The following is a 17,830-nucleotide window of genomic DNA, read 5'->3' as shown; positions in this document are numbered from 1 at the left end:
AGCTGGTTTATATCCCTTTTCCTTTTCCACAAGAGATGGGAGGATTTAAGAGTATTTGGAGTGCAGCTGCTTCATAAATCACACAGCTTTTCAGCATATTGGATATTTTTATGAATAATTGGGGATCAAAGGAATGAAGGACATTTGTATTACTTAGGGGCTTATGGGTGTCTGTGTTGTCAGTGGATGTACTGTGTTGAGGCAGCGTCTTCTCTTGTATACCTGCCAGACTTGGACAAAAGATGTCTGTCATTCCCACCCAGACCAAAGTACATCAATACCAAGAATACGTGCAGATTCAGAGTTATTTTAGCCAAAGCATTCTCTTTGCCCTGCCAAGTTTAAGAGACCAGAGGGTGTCTACTATGCCAAACATGTGGGGCATGTAAACATCCTCCCCATCCCCTCTCCTACCTGCTGCCATCTGCCCTCTGCATGAACTTTGCACCAGTTTTGGCAGGAGTGTTTCTGAACCAGCTCCAGTTACACTTCCTGGCATTGCGTGGTCAATCCAGACAGCCAGGACAGAGCTGTAGGTAGACAGTTCAAATGCTTTCTCTGGATTCCAAAAGGTGCTTAGGTTAAGAAGGGCTGACTCCTCTAATCCCGATCCTGCCAATAAGAGGAGCTACCTCTGAGAAATTTTTACATGCTGTTCTGAAACAGACTTTTTAAGCTTTCTAGGTTTTAGGGCCCCGGTGAAGAGTAAGTTAGAAAAAAATATGCAATGTCCTTGGTGGTGTCTCAGATGTCACTCTCTTCGTCTTAGTAAAATCAGGACATGCTTGATCTCTTATCTGCACAACACTGATGAGAAGAGATACCAGTCATCTCCCTTTCCCTCTCTGAGGCCTTCTTCCTCTGAGAGCCCTTTTCCCTCTCTGTGAGTCTTTCTCCTTCAATGTGTGGGCTTTTCTTTCTGTGAGGCCATTTCTCTATGATAGGGCTCTCCATGCTCTCTGCGTCCTCTCACTCCGTGAAGTCTCTTCCATCTCTGGTAAGGCTTCCTCTCTGTGCGGCCGTCTTCCTCTCTATGAGGCCTCCCTCTTCTCTCAGAAGACTTTTTACTCTCTGTGAGACTTTCTTCCTCTTTGTGAGGCCTTCTCCCTTTATGAGACCCTCTTCCTCTGTTACATATTCTTTCTGTGAAGGCTTCTCCTTCTATGAGGTCTTCCCCTCTCTGTGAAACATTCTTCCTCTCTGTGAGGCATTTTCCCTCTTTATACTGACTTCTTTCCCCAGTGTATGGCTTTGCTCTCAGGTATCTGTTGTTATAGCCCCTCCCAAGAAGTTAAAATTCATTTGTAATAACGTGTAAAAAACTTACTGAAAACTCAATCAGCTCTGGAAAACTTACTTTAAAAAAATCAAAACATAAAACAAAAACAGTGTTTACTTGAAATTCCACTTACTCATTTATCAAAGCTTTTGAAACATCTACCATTCACACGCATCTTGCCAAGTTATCTCTAAAACAGAGGAAATTCAGGCATGGTTTCTGAAGTATTGTGGGAAACCGCACATCTATAAATAAACGTAAGCACTGTGATTACTGCTACAGTAATTTCTGCCTAAAATCCAAGGGCACAGAGAGACAGAGTGTCTTTACCCTGCAATTGAAAGAGGATTGTGTAGAATCAGTGGATTTCTATGTTCTAAGGAACAGATAGTCAAATCACTCAAGCAGCCGGTTACTTACCTGCCAACTTCTGCACATGGTTAGGTAAGCTTTGCAGTGTCTTACAGCTTTCAGGATCAAGACCCTATCCATTAAGAGCATATAAAGACCAGTTTAATGAATGTTTCCAGATTTTCTATAATGACTTTCTAAACTGTGGGAGTTAAGAAATAGGAGCAATTGGAAAAAGTGAGGTGAAGGCTTGTCTTAAGGCTTTGTTTGCAAAGCTTCTGAAATCCTACTACAAGGTTTTCCTTGTTTAGAAACTCCTAGAAATCATTCCTCAGTATTCAGAGCTGAAATCTAGGAATGATGATGGACTGGAAATGGAAGGATCTGAAGGGCTCTACAAGTGATGCAACAGATATTTAACTTGTGGCAGCTCGTTAGGAGGGAAGCTATATATACAGCTTCTGAGGGGCTAATTTGCTTCCTGTAAAAATTATTACACATTGTTTTCTTCAATAAAACACTATTCATATTGTACTTTGAAGACTGACACTTCCACCTGAGTTCGTGAAAAATTCTTATAATTTTAAAGCATAAGAGGTATTCTAAATATATTCTGATAGCTTTTATATTGTTATTATTATTTCTGCTTTGAAAATGGGAAAATTGAGGCTTCTTGTGTGGATAACGTTTATATCAGTAAGACCATAGATGAGATAGTTAAAGCTACATTTTAAAATGACATTTTTCTAGTCCAAATTTTGCCCTTTAAACTGTTTGAAGGTTGTTAAGTAAAATGACAGAATTCAAGAGTTATTAATGATTTTACATTTCTTATCTCCTGGGTATAAACTCTAATCTTGGTTCTTTCAAAACTCAGAAAAATAGTTTTTAATAGTAGACTCAAATCGATCCCAGAATTTCTTTTGATCTATCATGTTTCTAAAAATGACATGGAGCAACTCATAGACAGTGTGTGAGGAAAAATTTTCCCACACTAGGACACTGAGAGTTAAGTGAACAAAGTCATAAAATGGTACATGGTCAGAGGTAGGATAAACTCTTACATTTCCCACCCTTCCTGTAACACTGAGCTTCCCAGCTCTTTTAACCCAAGACACCGATAAACATTCAAAACAGCCTTCTCTGCCCATATATTCCGTGCACTTGATTTCCTGTCTTTCTTACCAACAGCTAAGATAAGAAGAAGTTTTGGAGCCAGTATGAGTTTGCTGTTAGATATTTCTCTGAATTTGTAAGAACATGGAGGTTAAAGTACAGAGTTAAGAGATACATAAGATTTTTTTTATTGTTTGCTAAACCATAAATATGCTCCCTTAATTATCTGCATTTAGAGGAAGAATTTGGACTGGGGAAGGAAATAGAAACCCTGTGGCCCAGTACAGCTTAGCCTCTTTATTAAAGATATCAGCGCATATTCAGAGGTACACAACAGATTCCTAAGGAGGCTCAGTGTTCTGCAGCTGGGAGTGGAAGGGCAAAAGGTGAATTGTATTTTTTAAGCCTGTCAGTTTGAAAACTCCCTGCTTCCAGACTCAATACATCCCCAAGATTGTCACAGCAGCAGTTCAGCAGGAGAAGCAAAGGCATCTTTGGAAGTAACTACACGTAGCACTCTTTAATCTCTCCCTAGGCCTGTGAGAACTTGTTTATCTGGCAGCTTTTTCTAAGTACTCTGCTCTTTGGTGGACGAATTTGGCAATCTAGCATCTGTAGAGTTATAATAGAGAGGCCTTAGAGAGAGGCAATTCCTTTTAAATAGATCTGAATGGATAAGCATTAAGTGACTTCCCTGCAAACAAGTTCAAATCCTTATAGAATATATTCAGGTTCCACTCTGATCCTATTCTTTGAACACTGAGCCCCTTTTCATGAGCTATTATGATGCAGTTTGATGGGGGGTGAAGTGATGGCACCAGGTGCATTGAAATTGTTCTTAAAATGGTCATTGTAGCAATTTTATACAGGATTCAATAGTTTGTGCATGAGTGATATCTCTATTTTCCATCAATCTTGGAAATAACAACAGTAATATAAGCAGAAAAGCCCATGTGACTAACTGGCAATCCAGGCACAATTGTGTTTCTACTGCCACCATTAGGATTCCAGTAAAAGTTATAACTTCAGAGATGCAAAGCCAACTTCAAAGTCATTCTCTCTGTTAAAGAGTACAACTTCAGGTGAAAAAGGAGGTAGAGGTATTTTGTTTATGATAATAAAGGGCAAAATCAATGATAAACAGGAACAGATGGATTTTGTGGGCACAGATTCACTTAAGAATGTAAAGATAAGAGTCTATTAAGGAATCACACTTTTCTAACAAAAAGACAATAGCAGATTCTTTCCTGATATTTGTGACCTCGCTAGCCCTGGGTAGCTGGCTGGGCTTATCCTTATATCTGCAGAAAAGCTACTATGATTCATCAAAGAGACAGAGCCAAGAGCCCATCAAAGAGAACCACAATTGGACACAATGTAGAAACCAACAGGTTATGGGAAGTCCAGCCCCAATGGATACGTTCACATTATAGACTTCGTATTTTGGTTTAGTAAACATAGCAAGAGAAGGGATGGAAGGATTACTAGAGTCAAAAAGTCCAAAAGTCTTCTGTGATGCCAGTTTTCTTATAAATGTTTGTAAAAACATGACTGGAACAATGACAATATAAATGGACACACTGAAATGAACAAAGAAAAATTGCATAAGGTTTCAATCTTGAGCAAAGAATTATAGGCCAGTGATGACTGTTGAGAGAAGGAGAGTTGAGTTAGCCTTTCTCAGGGATGAAGCATATGTTGGCTCTCCAATGCAGAAACTCTATATAGTTGAGCAACAACAACAAAACAGAGTCAGCAGGATATATATATATCTATATCTATCTATCTATCTATCTATCTATCTATCTATCTATCTATCTATCTATCTATCTTCTCTCTTTCTCTCTGTCTCTCTCTGTGTGTGTGTGTGTGTGTGTGTGTAGCAATATTGAAATGAAATTAAAAGGAGTTTATCAATATTAGAGTGGAGGGAAATACATGGGATGAATTGGAAAGACATTACCCAAGAGTGGCTGGAGGGACGAAAGGCATGAAAGAAAGTTAGGTATTTAAAATTTTATTATGTAAAAAAACAATGTAAGATTAAGATATAAAATTACCTGAGAGTTGGGAACATTTCTAATGTACAGATATTTCATACTCCAGTTTGGGCTAGGATAATATTGTCATTTATATAACAAATAGAGAAGCATAAAGCTTCTTCTATTATGGATAGATTATTTCAAAATTTAACAACATTGCCAAAATTAATCTATGGGTTTTTCTATTCCTGTAAGTTGCTTTCTGATGGCTATTCCTGCTTTCAGTTTTATGCCTTTACTCAGTGAGACCCCAGGGTAACCAAAACAGTTTCTGTTCTCACATTCTTACATCTCTTTTTAAACATAAGCAAACTCTTCAGAGTAATCCCCATCCCTCCTCTTGTTCATTTACCATTGTGCATGCCCTTATGCAGCTAAAGGAGTGGCAAAAAGCAGACAGGGCCTCTGTCAAAATAGGAAAATATATCAGAAGCAGGGGTTTCTAAGATCAATTCTGCAACTGCTTTTCTCTTCAGCTGAAGCTAATGAGACTATAGAAATAGATATGTCTTTTTTGTTTGATGGTTAATTTTGTGTTTTAATTTTTTTCTTTTTTTCCAGAGCTGGGGACCGAACCCAGGGCCTTGTGCTTGCTAGGCAAGCACTCTACTACTGAGCTAAATCCCCAACCCCGTGTTTTAATTTTTTATTTTATGGCCTTTTGATTAGTTTGTTGGGTTTATTGGTACAGGGCGGAAAATGAGCATTTGCCTTAGATTCTTAGTGAACTAGCTATGTTTATTAACAACACTTTAGGTGTTCTGATATATGATATATTTAACACAGAAGAAAATAACTCAAGGATTATTCAACTACTCAAGTTAATGTGTACATGCAGTGGAAACTTAAGGGTTCTTTGAAGAATCAGTTGTGTTGGATGGTGTTTTGCTGGGTCAAGTTCGTGAAGGAACATTTGGCTGAAATGGACAGAGGCTAAGACAGATTGGTGAAGGAATGTTTAGTTGAAGCAGACACAGATGAAGAGATGTCCTGCTAAAGCAAACACACACACACACACACCACACACACACACACACACACACACACACACGTGAAGAAGGATTCTTTGGTAACCATACACATGTATTGGTCCACCTTACATTGCATAGTTGAGCTCCATTTGTCAGGACTCCATAGAGAGAAGCCCGCCAATAACACTTCTGATGGTGTGCTGAAGCATCTTGCCACTTTGTTGGACTCAGGCAGATTGGAAGATGTCAGCTAAGACAGACTCACATACTGAGGCAAGACATGTGGTCAGGGAAGACTAGTGATATCTGGAGGGCATAATAAAGGACTCAATGGACAGTGACAGATGCAGAGCATGGCTTGCTGGCAGTGGTCAAGTGTGACGCATGTTGATCTCAAGACTTCGCTGCTCTTCGTTTCACTGAGAGAGGCACAGCCAAAAACTTTCCTTGGTGTTCCTGTTGGCACTGGTCCCTCCTGCTGACTTGTGCAAATTCAGCTGAGACCTGGATATTTCTGCTAGATCATGCCATCACTGCTGTTACCCAACACTTACCCAACTAGACTGCTGCTATATCAGTGAAGTGTTTGCAAGTGGATTGGGCTACTGCTGACCTGTGAATTGAACTTAAGATTTCCTGACAATGCAGATAGGATTTGCTCCAAAGAACCATTTCTAAACAGGTCCACATCCCCAGTATTCTTTTTTTCCACTACCTCTTGCGGGTAGTGAGCTGGAAGGGAGATTAAAATATTTAAGAACTATCACTAAAAGCAGGTTTTGAAAAAATTAAAGTTACATATACAAAGTAGCAAGAGACTGGGGGAGAGTGGAATTGGATGAAGACTGAGTAAACAAGGGACACACTATGAATTCTGGAGAGAGCAGGCTGTTTGCAGTATATTTGTATATTTGTTGGTAGTGTTAAGGCTGAAACCTAGCCTTGCTTATGGTAAGAAAGTCCTTAACTATTGAACTACATTTATATCCCATGGCAAGAGTGTGGCTGACTAATAGTGCTTGACATATACAAAAGTATCTGAAAGAAAAGCAAGACATGCAGTCCACTTATATCTTCTAATTTACTGTTTCATGGCATGTAATTATGGTTCTTTAACACTACATTTTCAGATTAAGCTTATGTAATAAGAGCAACACATAACTTTCTAGAATCGCATTTATTATTTATTTTTATTGGACATGCATGGCTATTTTGTCTGCATGTATGTCCGTGCATCATGGACATGCCTGGATTATGCAGGAAGAAGAAGGGGTTGGATTCCCTGGAACTGAAATTACAGATGTTTGTGATCTATTATGTGGGTTTTAGTAATGAACCTGGATACTCTGAAAGTGTTTTAAGTGTTCTTTTTTTTTTTTTTTTTTTTTTTAGTTTCTCATTGCTGGCTTTCCTTACAGTTTCTTTCTTTTTTTTTTTTTATTAACTTGAGTATTTCTTATATACATTTCGAGTGTTATTCCCTTTCCCGGTTTCCGGGCAAACATCCCCCTCCCCCCTCCCCTTCCTTATGGGTGTTCCCCTCCCAACCCTCCCCCCATTGCCGCCCTCCCCCCATAGACTAGTTCACTGGGGGTTCAGTCTTAGCAGGACCCAGGGCTTCCCCTTCCACTGGTGCTCTTACTAGGATATTCATTGCTACCTATGGGGTCAGAGTCCAGGGTCAGTCCATGTATAGTCTTTAGGTAGTGGCTTAGTCCCTGGAAGCTCTGGTTGCTTGGCATTGTTGTACTTTTGGGGTCTCGAGCCCCTTCAAGCTCTTCCAGTTCTTTCTCTGATTCCTTCAATAGGGGACCTATTCTCAGTTCAGTGGTTTGCTGCTCGCATTCGCCTCTATATTTGCTGTATTCTGGCTGTGTCTCTCAGGAGCGATCTACATCCGGCTCCTGTCGGTCTGCACTTCTTTGCTTCATCCATCTTGTCTAATTGGGTGGCTGTATATGTATGGGCCACCTGTGGGGCAGGCTCTGAATGGGTGTTCCTTCAGTCTCTGTTTTAATCTTTGCCTCTCCCTTCCCTGCCAAGGGTATTCTTTTTCTTTTTCCTCATTTAAAGAAGGAGTGAAGCATTCACATTTTGATCATCCGTCTTGAGTTTCGTTTGTTCTAGGGATCTAGGGTAATTCAAGCATTTGGGCTAATAGCCACTTATCAATGAGTGCATACCATGTATGTCTTTCTGTGATTGGGTTATCTCACTCAGGATGATATTTTCCAGTTCCAACCATTTGCCTACGAATTTCATAAACTCGTTGTTTTTGATAGCTGAGTAATATTCCATTGTGTAGATGTACCACATTTTCTGTATCCATTCCTCTGTTGAAGGGCATCTGGGTTCTTTCCATTTTCTGGCTATTATAAATAAGGCTGCGATGAACATAGTGGAGCATGTGTCTCTTTTATATGTTGAGGCATCTTTTGGGTATATGCCCAAGAGAGGTATAGCTGGATCCTCAGGCAGTTCAATGTCCAATTTTCTGAGAAACCTCCAGACTGATTTCCAGAATGGTTTTCCCAGTCTGCAATCCCACCAACAATGGAGGAGTGTTCCTCTTTCTCCACATCCTCGCCAGCATCTGCTGTCACCTGAGTTTTTGATCTTAGCCAATCGCACTGGTGTGAGGTGAAATCTCAGGGTTGTTTTGATTTGCATTTCCCTTATGACTAAAGATGTTGAACATTTCTTTAGGTGTTTCTCAGCCATTCGGCATTCCTCAGCTGTGAATTCTTTGTTTAGCTCTGAACCCCATTTTTTAATAGGGTTATTTGTTTCCCGCGGTCTAACTTCTTGAGTTCTTTGTATATTTTGGATATAAGGCCTCTATCTGTTGTAGGATTGGTAAAGATCTTTTCCCAATCTGTTGGTTGCCGTTTTGTCCTAACCACAGTGTCCTTTGCCTTACAGAAGCTTTGCAGTTTTATGAGATCCCATTTGTCGATTCTTGATCTTAGAGCATAAGCCATTGGTGTTTTGTTCAGGAAATTTTTTCCAGTGCCCATGTGTTCCAGATGCTTCCCTAGTTTTTCTTCTATTAGTTTGAGTGTGTCTGGTTTGATGTGGAGGTCCTTGATCCACTTGGACTTAAGCTTTGTACAGGGTGATAAGCATGGATCGATCTGCATTCTTCTACATGTTGCCCTCCAGTTGAACCAGCACCATTTGCTGAAAATGCTATCTTTTTTCCATTGGATGGTTTTGGCTCCTTTGTCAAAAATCAAGTGACCATAGGTGTGTGGGTTCATTTCTGGGTCTTCAATTCTATTCCATTGGTCTATCTGTCTGTCTCTGTACCAATACCATGCAGTTTTTATCACTATTGCTCTGTAATACTGCTTGAGTTCAGGGATAGTGATTCCCCCTGAAGTCCTTTTATTGTTGAGGATAGCTTTAGCTATCCTGGGTTTTTTGTTATTCCAGATGAATTTGCAAATTGTTCTGTCTAACTCTTTGAAGAATTGGATTGGTATTTTGATGGGGATTGCATTGAATCTGTAGATCGCTTTTGGTAAAATGGCCATTTTTAATATATTAATCCTGCCAATCCATGAGCATGGGAGATCTTTCCATCTTCTGAGGTCTTCTTCAATTTCTTTCCTCAGTGTCTTGAAGTTCTTATTGTACAGATCTTTTACTTGCTTGGTTAAAGTCACACCGAAGTACTTTATATTATTTGGGTCTATTATGAAGGGTGTCGTTTCCCTAATTTCTTTCTCGGCTTGTTTCTCTTTTGTATAGAGGAAGGCAACTGATTTATTTGAGTTAATTTTATACCCAGCCACTTTGCTGAAGTTGTTTATCAGCTTTAGTAGTTCTCTGGTGGAACTTTTGGGATCACTTAAATATACTATCATGTCATCTGCAAATAGTGATATTTTGACCTCTTCTTTTCCGATCTGTATCCCCTTCATCTCCTTTTGTTGTCTGATTGCTCTGGCTAGAACTTCAAGAACTATATTGAATAAGTAGGGAGAGAGTGGGCAGCCTTGTCTAGTCCCTGATTTTAGTGGGATTGCTTCAAGTTTCTCTCCATTTAGTTTAATGTTAGCAACTGGTTTGCTGTATATGGCTTTTACTATGTTTAGGTATGGGCCTTGAATTCCTATTCTTTCCAGGACTTTTATCATGAAGGCGTGTTGAATTTTGTCAAATGCTTTCTCAGCATCTAATGAAATGATCATGTGGTTCTGTTCTTTCAGTTTGTTTACATAATGGATCACGTTGATGGTTTTCCGTATATTAAACCATCCCTGCATGCCTGGGATGAAGCCTACTTGATCATGGTGGATGGTTGTTTTGATGTGCTCTTGAATTCGGTTTGCCAGAATTTTATTGAGTATTTTTGCGTCGATATTCATAAGGGAACTTGGTCTGAAGTTCTCTTTCTTTGTTGTGTCTTTGTGTGGTTTAGGTATAAGAGTAATTGTGGCTTCGTAGAAGGAATTCGGTAGGGCTCCATCTGTTTCAATTTTGTGGAATAGTTTGGATAATATTGGTATGAGGTCTTCTCTGAAGGTTTGATAGAATTCTGCACTAAACCCGTCTGGACCTGGGCTCTTTTTGGTTGGGAGACCTTTAATGACTGCTTCTATTTCCTTAGGAGTTATGGGGTTGTTTAACTGGTTTATCTGTTCCTGATTTAACTTCGATACCTGGTATCTGTCTAGGAAATTGTCCATTTCCTGAATATTTTCAAATTTTGTTGAATATAGGTTTTTATAGTAAGATCTGATGATTTTTTGAATTTCCTCCGAATCTGTAGTTATGTCTCCCTTTTCATTTCTGATTTTGTTAATTTGGACACACTCTCTGTGTCCTCTCGTTAGTCTGGCTAAGGGTTTATCTATCTTGTTGATTTTCTCAAAGAACCAACTTTTGGTTCTGTTGATTCTTTCTATGGTCCTTTTTGTTTCTACTTGGTTGATTTCAGCTCTGAGTTTGATTATTTCCTGCCTTCTACTCCTCCTGGGTGTATTTGCTTCTTTTTGTTCTAGAGCTTTTAGGTGTGCTGTCAAGCTGTTGACATATGCTCTTTCCTGTTTCTTTCTGCAGGCACTCAGCGCTATGAGTTTTCCTCTTAGCACAGCTTTCATTGTGTCCCATAAATTTGAGTATGTTGTATCTTCATTTTCATTAAATTCTAAAAAGTTTTTAATTTCTTTCTTTATTTCTTCCTTGACCAGGTTATCATTGAGTAGAGCATTGTTCAATTTCCATGTATATGTGGGCATTCTTCCCTTATTGTTATTGAAGACCAGTTTTAGGCCATGGTGGTCCGATAGCACGCATGGGATTATTTCTATCTTTCTGTACCTGTTGAGGCCCGTTTTTTGACCAATTAAATGGTCAATTTTGGAGAAAGTACCATGAGGAGCTGAGAAGAAGGTATATCCTTTTGCTTTAGGATAGAATGTTCTATAAATATCTGTTAAGTCCATTTGGCTCATGACTTCTCTTAGTCTGTCTACATCACTGTTTAATTTCTGTTTCCATGATCTGTCCATTGATGAGAGTGGGGTGTTGAAATCTCCCACTATTATTGTGTGAGGTGCAATGTGTGTTTTGAGCTTTAGTAAGGTTTCTTTTACGTATGTAGGTGCCCTTGTATTTGGGGCATAGATATTTAGGATTGAGAGTTCATCTTGGTTGATTTTTCCTTTGATGAATATGAAGTGTCCTTCCTTATCTTTTTTGATGACTTTTAGTTGGAAATTGATTTTATTTGATATTAGAATGGCTACTCCAGCTTGCTTCTTCTGACCATTTGCTTGGAAAGTTGTTTTCCAGCCTTTCACTCTGAGGTAGTGTCTGTCTTTGTCTCTGAGGTGTGTTTCCTGTAGGCAGCAGAATGCAGGGTCCTCGTTGCCTATCCAGTTTGTTAATCTATGTCTTTTTATTGGGGAGTTGAGGCCATTGATATTGAGAGATATTAAGGAATAGTGATTATTGCTTCCCGTTATATTCATATTTGGATGTGAGGTTATGTTTGTGTGCTTTCATTCTCTTTGTTTTGTTGCCAAGACGATTAGTTTCTTGCTTCTTCTAGGGTATAGCTTGCCTCCTTATGTTGGGCTTTACCATTTATTATCCTTTGTAGTGCTGGATTTGTAGAAAGATATTGTGTAAATTTGGTTTTGTCATGGAATATCTTGGTTTCTCCATCAATGTTAATTGAGAGTTTTGCTGGATACAGTAACCTGGGCTGGCATTTGTGTTCTCTTAGGGACTGTATGACATCAGTCCAGGATCTTCTGGCCTTCATAGTTTCTGGCGAGAAGTCTGGTGTGATTCTGATAGGTCTCCCTTTATATGTTACTTGACCTTTTTCCCTTACTGCTTTTAATATTCTTTCTTTATTTTGTGCGTTTGGTGTTTTGACAATTATGTGACGGGAGGTGTTTCTTTTCTGGTCCAATCTATTTGGAGTTCTGTAGGCTTCTTTTATGTCTATGGGTATCTCTTTTTTTAGGTTAGGGAAGTTTTCTTCTATGATTTTGTTGAAGATATTTACTGGTCCTTTGAGCTGGGAGTCTTCACTCTCTTCTATACCTATTATCCTTAGGTTTGATCTTCTCATTGAGTCCTGGATTTCCTGTATGTTTTGGACCAGTAGCTTTTTCCGCTTTACATTATCTTTGACAGTTGAGTCAATGATTTCTATGGAATCTTCTGCTCCTGAGATTCTCTCTTCCATCTCTTGTATTCTGTTGGTGAAGCTTGTATCTACAGCTCCTTGTGTCTTCTTTTGGTTTTCTATATCCAGGGTTGTTTCCATGTGTTCTTTCTTTATTGCTTCTATTTCCATTTTTAATTCCTTCAACTGTTTGATTGTGTTTTCCTGGAATTCTTTCAGGGATTTTTGCGATTCTTCTCTGTAGGCTTTTACTTGTTTATTAATGTTTTCCTGTGCTTCCCTAAGTGTGTTCATGTCTTTCTTGAAGTCCTCCAGCATCATGATCAAATATGATTTTGAAACTAGATCTTGCTTTTCTGGTGTGTTTGGATATTCCATGTTTGTTTTGGTGGGAGTATTGGGCTCCGATGATGGCATGTAGTCTTGGTTTCTGTTGCTTGGGTTCCTGCGCTTGCCTCTCGCCATCAGATTATCTCTAGTGTTACTTTGTTCTGCTATTTCTGACAGTGGCTAGACTGTCCTATAAGCCTGTGTGTCAGGAGTGCTGTAGACCTGTTTTCCTCTCTTTCAGTCAGTTATGGGGACAGAGTGTTCTGCTTTCGGGCGTGTAGTTTTTCCTCTCTACAGGTCTTTAGCTGTTCCTGTGGGCCTGTGTCTTGAGTTCACCAGGCAGCTTTCTTGCAGCAGAAAATTTGGTCTTACCTGTGGTCCCGAGGGTCAGGTTTGCTCGTGGGGTGCTGCCCAGGGGCTCTCTGCAGCGGCAGCAACCAGGAAGACCTGTGCCGCCCCTTCCGGGAGCTTCAGTGCACCAGGGTTCCAGATGGTCTTTGGCTTTTTCCTCTGGCGTCCGAGATGTGTGTGCAGGGAGCAGTCTCTTCTGGTTTCCCAGGCTTGTCTGCCTCTCTGAAGGTTTAACTCTCCCTCCCACGGGATTTGGGTGCAGAGAACTGTTTATCCGGTCTGTTTCCTTCAGGGTCCGGCGGTGTCTCTGGCAGGGGTCCTGCCGCTCCCCCACGGGAGCCCAGAGGCCTTATACAGTTTCCTCTTGGGCCAGGGATGTGGGCAGGGGTGAGCAGTGTTGGTGGTCTCTTCCGCTCTGCAGCCTCAGGAGTGCCCACCTGACCAGGCAGTTGGGTCTCTCTCTCACCGGGTCTGGGAGCAGAGAGCTGCTGCCTTAAGTGTTCTTAAAGACAACTCTTCCACCCCTCAAATAGCATTTTCATAGGCATACATATTAATTAATGACATTAAGCATTACTTATAGGTGTATTTTTTAATGTTAAAGTGGAATCTATTACAGTTAAGTATTTCAATTAGATTACTGAAATAGTGAATGAGATAATCATAGCACTTTCTAGTCCATAGCGTTAAAGTTCCAGACTGAAGCAGTTTTTTTTTTTTTTCATGAGCTATGTGATGTAATGAGTGCTACGGAATTTGCTTCTTCTTTCCTATTCGAAGCATCAATATGAATAAGTTACAAGTAAGGTCCTTGCTTGTAACTCTTCCTTGAAGATCTATCAGACTCATTCTCCTTAGTAAAATATATGCTGTGACAGGTAACTCATATTGTATAGATAAAAGTTAGTGTATATTTCAAGATAACAAGGAGGAAGGATACAGACATTTTGAAATACATTAATTTTATTCCTGTTATACATTTCTGAGGCCCCCTCTGATTCATTATCAAATTTTGCAATGTTCAGTTTTACTCTAATATGAACATTATCATCGCTGTTTCATACTTAATAAGACTACGATTTCATTATCAATCTATTTTAGAGAATGTGAACCAACTAATGTGAAGGTCAAATGAATTTCTGTAATGAATGAGATCACTAAGACCTAAAGTTAGGCAACTGTATCTAAGGCATTTCTGTGGCCCAAAGTTAGCCCAGCACATTATAACCTATCATTTCTCTAAACAGAAACAGTCTGCAATTTGTTGCCCAGTGTCACAACCCACAAAGACTGATGTTATCTGAAAGTCTACTAAGACTACTGTTAAGATAAGTTCATTATTCGAGAATACGATAGCATTTCTGCTCTCAAGAGTCTTTCAAGTTTGGCCAGAGGATGAGTTATGGATGAGTGGAAACATGACCTTTTATTAAAACTGTCTACAAGGAGATACATCAGTGAGATACACAAAACAAGTACTAGGATTCAAGTACAAGTTTTTCTTGTCCTTGGAAGTACACAGGAAAACAAAAAAAGATTAGATTGTTCTTGTAGGGTTCCCCCAAACATAACAGCGTGATATAATTATTTTTGGAATAACAGTCAAATAAAATTGCTTTAAAATGGAAAAATATGAAAAAGAAAGAATAGTAGAGGGTGCTGTATTTTCACCATCCATTGACTATCACTTATTCTTATATCTGTGATGCCTCTGTTCATCTGTTTATACATCCAATATTACTTTTTTTCTCTGTGGATTACTGGTTCGTGCTATAACAGTAGGAAATCTTATAACTAAAACATTGAGCACATTGATATACATAAAAGATGTGTGGGTGCAAAGTCAAGAGCAGACTGAATCCTACTTCTAGACCTGCAGTATGTCACTCATCACCAATAAAAGAGTTTGTGAAATATGAGTGGGGACTCAGGTTCAAGTAAGTGTGTATTGATCTCACCAGGAATCTGTGTATGTATGTATGTATGTATGTATGTATGTATGTATGTATATCTATTTATCTGTCTATCTGTCTATCTGTCTATCTATCTATCTATCTATCTGTCTGTCTGTCTGTCTGTCTATCTATCTATCATCTATCTATCTTCTATTTATGAAGTACAAACTTAACTTTAGGAAATATAGCACAGTTTTCAAGCAAAATTATAATGTAAATCATTTTTGGTCTAAAAATGTCATTGTTGGCCTTTGTTTTTGAAGGTCCTCTTCACAAAAAATTTGTTTCATATTGTTTACCATCATTTTTTCAGTGCGTGTTACATGTACATTGAGAATTATTCAGTAAGTGATTGGTCTCATATAATGTTAATGTTCTCTTCCTGGATGTGTATGCTGTTAGTTGTAAGTGACAATTTACAATGCCCTAGAATTACCTGGGAAGAAATTATTCTTTGAGGAATTATTTAGGCAAGTTTGGCCTTTAGGTTGTCTGTAAAGAAACGTTTTGGGTGTTCATTGATGTAAGAAGACTTAACTATTGTACATAGCACTATTTCCTGTGCAAGAAATTCTAAACTACTTAAAATAGAAAAGGAGCTAGATAGAAGAAGAAGTAGGATCGTGCCTCTCTGCTCTTTACTGGGAATGTGGTGTTCCCAGCTCTGTAAAACTCTACCCTCTGCCACTTCCTCACCTCTTGGACAGTAACCAGAACTTAATTGTAGGATGAAATGAAACCGTTTCTCTCTTATGCCAGGTGTTTTTATCACAGTAATAGAAATGAAACTAGTATACTCTAACAGAGAGAATCTTTCATAACCTGAATTTTTTTAAAATCTGTCTTGATTATCCCTCCTTAGTGCTGAACTATCTAGTCTAGCCTTCAGCTGTCTCCAGAAATCTGTCCACTCTCCTCTATGTGTCTGTCTACACTGTATGCTTTCCTCAAATGTCCCTGCTCTGGTCAGGATACAGTCAACGTTTCATGATTTAAGGTCCACATGTCTTTCTTGTGTTTTCTGAGCATCTTCATGTATCTCACTTCTATATTCTCTCATTGATTATTGCCTACAGGCCAGGTTTATCTTGCTCCCTCCTATATTCATGTGTATACCTCTTATCCCAGACAGGTCATGGGATGGAGAGAGGATTTGTGAATAGCAATCAAAGTCAACCTGTATGATAATTGTGGAATTCACCAGCTTCATTCCAAAAACATTGTTGTCAAGAGAACAGTACTATTTATAAAAATAGTTTGGAGTTATGGGCAAAGATACATGAATCTAGATAAATCAGGTATGTTCACTAGAAAACTACACTCATTGTGTAGTAATACAAACCTAGAGTAAGGGAAACAATCTGGGAATAAAATGGAAGAAATAACTCTGAGATGAAAGCACCATAAACGAAAGAAGGGAACCGAGATCAGTCAGAGATACTCTTGACATTTCCAGAATGGATGAAAACAAGGGTAGAAGGTTCCTCTGTTTTATTAAAATTATTTTCTTAGTGTTCTTCCTTGAAGCAGATGGTACAGGCATCTCCACAGATAGCAGTCATGGGCAGCAATCATTTCAGGAAAAAAAAGTTTAGAATCTGAGCTCACAAGTCAGTATCAGCCGTGATGAAATAAAGAGACCACTTACACAAACCATGAGCCTTCTAACGTTAAGGAACTCTAGCTTGGAAATTACCAACGTAGGGACAGAGGTAGAAAAGGAAGTATCACTTTCTTCTCCATAGCCTATGACCAGGCACTGCTTCACAGCAGGGGACCACTGAAGGTGAGTCTAACTCGGGATGTTTGGGACCACAAAATGCCTAGTCTTATCCACAAGGCCAAGGTGCACCTCATCAGAAGAAGCAAAGCCAAACATGAAGGAATTATTATTCCCACTTTTAAAATGCCATACACCTTTAAAAAATCTCAACATTAACTTTTCTTTGTTTTAATGCCAATTTTTTTGTTTAGTTTTAAAGAGCAATTTATGTCCTCATTATTATATACTGTATTCGGTTTCTATGCCATACTTCCAGACCACTCCAGTTAACAAGGAGCTGACCTAACTAGCTTTACCATTTCTACCAAACCAGTTTAATCACAGAATAATTTCCTTAATGGCCAGGTACTTTCTTTACTAGATACTAAATTAGGGGAAGCAAGAACCTGCTGTCTCCTGTGGGCTGTTTTTGCCTATTATATGTGAGGATGTCAACCTTTGCTAACAATCTCCAGTGGGCCCCTCTCCTACTGCTTCCTGATTTTGTGTTCTTCCCTCCTGGACTTATTAACTGAACCCTCTCTGCTGGGGATTTTCTATATCAAGGCTGTGCCAGAGTTGGCAGAAAACTCAGGGTGGCTAATCTCCAAATACTTGGCATAAGTTATAGAAAAAGTGAGTAAGTACTTGCTGGAGACAGCCATACTTTTTCCTTCAGCTATTTCTTTATTCTACAACTTGAATATCATTAAAAGTATTTGTTGAACATTATTTAGGTCTCAGCTATTGAACTCACAGTGTTTGGTAGGCTTGAAAGAAAAGAGACGAGATGGAAGGGACTTGAAATGGAGGAGAACAGAATAAGAAATGGAAGCAAAAGAAGGAGAAACAGTGTAGCACAAAACAGAGTCTTTTTTAAGCAACCAAACTCATTGTACACTAAGATTAAAAAGTAAACATTCAAAGAATCACATAAATCAATCAATAAATAAATATCATAGACAAAATGACAACATATGCAAATGCACAAGTGCCAGCCACATCAACTAATCATGTCAATAGA

The sequence above is a fragment of the Rattus norvegicus genome, chromosome 14 (assembly GCF_021556685.1).
Source record: "Rattus norvegicus strain SHRSP/BbbUtx chromosome 14, alternate assembly SHRSP_T2T, whole genome shotgun sequence".
Lineage (NCBI taxonomy): Eukaryota > Metazoa > Chordata > Mammalia > Rodentia > Muridae > Rattus > Rattus norvegicus.
Note: the sequence above shows the minus strand (reverse complement) of the source record.